The following is a 5,589-nucleotide window of genomic DNA, read 5'->3' as shown; positions in this document are numbered from 1 at the left end:
AATCACGCATCTCGTATCTACACCTCTCATGATGATAGATACGAGAGACGTCCTACTGTGCCATGTTACAGCCCCGCCTTCAAAACAGGCGAATGAAAGGCTGCCTTCGGAAACGAGAAATGACGAGACAATATTAATATTTCCTTAACAATACTTTATTACAACATGTAGAGTCGCATATTGCTTACAAACAGGTAAAACACAAATAAATTACACTATAATATAACAATTACAGAAAAATATAAAGACGTGCAAAAGCATTCATTAAAAATTAGAGAAACATTATTTCACATTCAACCCAAATAAATGCTGCTATTATATCATTAATGGAGGAATGGAAGTTTCATTTAATTTCCTAATGCCTTTAGGTGTGTGTTTGAGAGTCACATTAATTGCCTAACATCTTTAAGTGTCCTACCTAACCCATCAGCTAAGTCACTTTATTCTCCCTCCACTTCTCTAAGGGGTTTATACTCTGCACGCTCCAAGAAGATATTTAATTTATTACCACTAAACGACACAACTTAATTCAATTACGCGCGCGGAACAAAATTTAAGATGATTTGAAGAAAGTCGTTAACGTAGGTTAGACAATCTAAATCTGTCAGAATAATCTTATTTCAGAATTAGGGTAAAATTAACGGAAACTAATTTATCACAGCCACCTGAAAAAAAATACACACGACATAATGAAATCACAGCATAAGAAATAAGCACTATCGAAATCAGTTGAAGCACAAAAATAATGAAAATAAGCTATTTCTTTAACTATAATATCGTCCACCTGAAAAATAAACTACGCACTACGCAAAGTGCCCTATTCAAAGGAACTCGGAAAGAGGCAAATTTGAAATCAACGGGAGAGGATTCGCACAATCATCAACTTGGAGCAGTGAACAGAGCATAAAATGTTTCTCCAAAGCCCTCGGAGGGCCCTACCGCGAATTGGCCATGTCTCGTGAAGTAACCTTAACCACCCTACACACTGTGTGCCCTGGAAGAGGAGTCGATCCCTTACCTCGAATCATCTGCAAGGTCCCTCGGCGGAAGAACTCTGCTTTCCATCGGCGATCCCACGTCGCACTGCACTAATCACACGACTGACCATTTCACAAGAACACTATTACACTCACACTGCACTAATCACTCTCTTCTCTGCTCCTTGCTGCACTAATGATGATCTTGTAGAAGGTGGTCGAAGGTGAGGAGATCGAAGCCACAATTAAGTTAAACGAAGACAATTGAGAAACGATTGCGGAAAATTATGCTGTGAGAATTGCGAATGAAGAGCATTTATGGAAAGCTACGTGTTTTCCAGGGAGTATTAGAAGAACTTAATGCAGTGTTAACAGACTTTAGAAAGAAAGACGAAGTGAAAAAGTTCGAACTCGTGATTTCGATACCCAGCAAAGTTTAGAAAAAGTCGATGAAATCGGATGATTTAGAGAAAAGCTCAAGAAAAAATACATGAAAAACTAGAAACTACCCTGGACTTGCTGAAGTAAACCACATGAAGTAGAAGGAAGTAAAGATTGTAAAATTGAGTTTCGAGATACACGTTCTGAGAAATAATCTTAGTCCCCGTGAAAGACGCGTGCATTGAGGATAAGATTCAAATAGCATTACTGAGAGTATTAGAGGATCCAGAAGAAATTTTATTATGGTAAAAAACAAAAGAGATTAACCAAGGTGAGCATTGGCGCAAGCCGCTTTTGTGTACGAACATCAACGAAGTAAAGAAAGACTCAGTGAAGACAGATTCAGGTGCTCTGCGAGATAATAGAGCATTGAATAAGAAATATAGTAAAGCAAAATGAAAGATAACGAGTACTATGAACAACTTGCGATGTGCTAGGAGTAGGAAAGGAGAAAATTCAAGTGAAGACTCAGCTGGGAGAGCATTTATTACGGAGCAGAAAATTGAGGAACGGACCGAGACATAATGACTCCCAACGCAGTTGCCTGAAATAAAAGGATTAAATATATTTTAATATCTAATTTAAATTGAGTACTACGATACAATTATTAAATACTAACATTAGCATTTGATATAGATTATGTAAGAGTCAGATTAGGAGGCTAGTAATAAGGCCGATGATATTGGTAGAGATTAAAAGACACTACGGAGTGAAAGCACAAATATTCACGAGTACACACGATAACCATATTAAGATCTCATATATATCCAAATAAATTATGGCAGACAATTGAAATAATTCTTGTTCTTCGGCATTCAATGATCGACTTACATTTTGAAAGCAGGAGACGAGGCAACCACGATGTCCAGGAATCCGCAGACACACCAACGCTTCAACTTCTACGTTACGATCACAGGCAGCACTCACGTATGTTAACAGCACGACGGACGAAGAACCATTGAGAACCAGAAGTGAACGCTCTTTGCCTTATATACACATCTAGAGGAACACTCCAGAACAAATGAATTGGAGAACTTTCGTTTAATGGTGTTCGTTAATATTATGTATAATAGGGTGGGAGAGGGCCTTTCAAAAGCGGAGAAAATGACGACATTCTTGAGAGCTGGCGTCAAACAAAAGGCAATCACACGACCATCTCTCTCCCTACCACCCCGACTGCCAATAATAAGGAGCTGCATGAAGTCTGGCCCGCATACCGATAGCCGTCAAGAGGCCGAGAGCGCGTTCGATGACTGCTATGTCCCGCACAACCCGAAAATGCACCCTCCGAATGCTCAGGCGAAGTATTCGATTTTGTCCGATTCGACTTGGAGGCAAGCAATGGAAGGGCATGGGATTTTCCACAGCACCGACGACTCAGAAGATCGTGTTCACGGAATTATCTGACGATGCCGATACGAACGTGGATCTTCACACTCAGCAGTAACGCAAATGAATATTTAAAAAAATTTACAAAAACGTGATACTGGCAATATTTCTAGATTTTATGATCGGGCAGTCTACATCCTTTCAATAGCTCTGCACTTTTATGTGTTCCTTTATTGAAAAATACAGTGATCACCATTTATGCAAAATGCAGTCGCCTATCTGCCCTTCAACACGTCACTAGGGTGTTTGGCAGGGGGTGACAAGGCATCAGCTTTCAGCGTGCAACATGATCCCTGGTTAGTCCTACGTAAGCGGTGTCTTAACGTTGGACTACGTCAGGTGATCTGGCGTAGACGTTAAATAGTGGTATCCTGGCAGGCAGTATGTATCACTCTAATAAGACGATAGCAACTTTTCCCAGCAAAATGGTTGTCTCCTGGGAATTTCAGACACACTTACATAGTTTCAAGGATATATAAATCACTTTATTCCGTCATGACACAGATAGAGGGTTTGAAAGAGGGTGGGGTTAATTAGGGTTAGGGAGGACGCATTTTGGCAGTTGGTGTTTGGGATGTGGCCCGGGTGGTACCCAGGGGCGGTCTGGCCAGTTCGGCTGTTCGGCGATCGCCCTCACAACGTCGCTTCTATTGTGAGGCATACATGAAGGGCGTAATTAGAAATGAAGCAAATTACTTGAACTTCAGTTTTATTCAGTTTTCAAGTTCTAATTTTCCATTAGTTGCTTTAACATAAGAACTTACATGGGTGAGTCTCCAGGGCGCGAGGGAGGTTAAACGCCCCTAACTGGCTTCACTTGCAACTGACTACACATGCACCACCCGTACACCCCAAGCACCAACTACCAAAATGCGCCCTTCCTACCTCCCTACCCCTAATTAGACACCACTCTCCTTCAAACCCTCATCTAAGTCATGACGGAGTAAAGTGATTTATATATTTTCAAAACCAACTGTACCTGAAATTCCCAGGAGACAGCCATCTGGCTGGGAAAAGTTGCTATCGTCTTAAAGTGATGCATGACATTGCCTGCCAGAATTCCGCTATTTAACGTCTACGACAGATTACCTGACTTAGTCCAACAGTATGACACCGCATACCTACGACTGACCAGGGATCATGTTGCATGCTGAAAGCTGATGCCTTGTCACCCCCTGCCAAACACCCTTCTGACGTCTCGAACCTTTTCCCATAGAAAAACCGTGAGTAATGCAGAGCTATTAGAAGGTCCTGCCCGGTCTGCCCGGACCTCCCGGTCATAAAACCTCGAAATATCGCAGATAGTTAATCAATTATATATGTTAAGTTCTCATCAGGTACTCCCTGCCTCGCTCACTTCAAGGCTCACGTTACCTGCCTTCTCTCTCTCGCTTCTTCCTTCCCTCCCCTTGCATCCAAGTACGCCTTCAATAATGCGTAGACACCCACGAGTCCCACTTAACTGAAGGGGTCAGGTAAGTGAAAACAGGGACACATGAAGCAAGCCTGCCTTCGCTACACCAAGTGCCGAATAGGGCAGAAGCGGACGCGACTGAGCTACCGGCGCCGGAGTCAAACTCCAGGAGCAAAAACCCAATCCCATTTAAGATTAGTGGATGGAATGCACTGAGGTAACCCACGTCCACATTCACGTTGGGCCTAGACAGGTTTTTTTTCGGGCTCCTTGGCGAGGTTCATCCTCACCGCAGATTTTATTGCAGACTACTTTTTGAAGCGAAAACTTCCCATTGCGCGTCACGCACTTTGTTTCAGAGGGGTAAAAAAAAACAAGAACTCGCGTGATCGTCGCCTCAAAACCATCATCGCCTGGCTGTTAACGAAGGAGAGGGAAATTAAGAGAGAAAGATTTTTGAAATTGATCGTTCCGCAAGCCTGAAAATATATTCTAAAGCAAAAATGGTCGCTACGTTTAGTGTTGCCAATATTTTAGAATAATAGAGTTTTATTCCACTCATATTCAATACATTACATCGAGAAGAATAAACCCTGTAATAATTGTGGAATATATAGGTACCCCTATGTGGAAAGGTTTTGGGGCTACCATCTTACACTATTGAGAACACGACTGGTGCTAACATACATAAAAATACATTTATTTCGTTTAATTGAGTGATTTGTTTTCTTGACAATTGCATTCGAATGTGAATTTACAGTAATTTACACATGGATAACTTTTCTTAACAAATACTAACATAACATACTTTCTCTCCTCACGCATTAGAATTACATACAATGTACCTTTATTTGAGAACGTTTTATACTACCTTTCTTAGCAGAAACTCTACTTCCTCATATTGCAAAGGCATTTTTTAACTGCGGATACAAAACCCCATCCCTAGTTTTTGGTCGATTTCGTTCATAACAATAGTTATAAAAATTATTTCCCTCATTTCGGCTAGTAACTTGGCTTTTCCGAGATTGTATTCCTAATCCAGTTGCCGGCATACCGTTTTTAGTATAAATATGAAACTTGCAGGAAACGTATATTGTACATTTTTACCGTATTATGCTTTCAACTCAGTTTGAACGTTGTTATGTTTGTTTATATATGTTTTGGACGCAAAATATGGAATTTCGTAAGGTACAAATCAATCGCCCGCAAACTATCTTATCTTCCTGTATGGGTCCTTATACGCTGCGTATGAAATTTGAAAAAAACTTTATTCATGTATTTTTTTGGTGAAAAAGTTATAACTTTATCTTGAGTACGAAAGGAATTTTGAATTTTTATTTTTCTCAAATATTTTTACCGCTCCATAAT

General features: G+C 40.6%; 1 long non-coding RNA gene across 1 annotated transcript; it reads right to left on the bottom strand.

Annotated features, from left to right (window-relative positions):
- Nucleotides 1-381: 381 nt before the first annotated feature.
- LOC124153945 lies at nucleotides 382-2,361 on the bottom strand. The gene is made up of 2 exons (XR_006863796.1): nucleotides 2,250-2,361; nucleotides 382-1,962 (listed from the first exon to the last, which is right to left on the bottom strand). It is a non-coding gene; the product is annotated as an uncharacterized LOC124153945 (long non-coding RNA).
- Between the last annotated feature and the right edge of the window lie 3,228 nt (nucleotides 2,362-5,589).

Source organism: Ischnura elegans, chromosome 1 (assembly GCF_921293095.1).
Source record: "Ischnura elegans chromosome 1, ioIscEleg1.1, whole genome shotgun sequence".
Classification (NCBI taxonomy): Eukaryota; Metazoa; Arthropoda; class Insecta; order Odonata; family Coenagrionidae; genus Ischnura; species Ischnura elegans.
The sequence above is the reverse complement of the archived record's forward strand: the minus strand, read 5'-3'. Positions and strand labels throughout refer to the sequence as shown.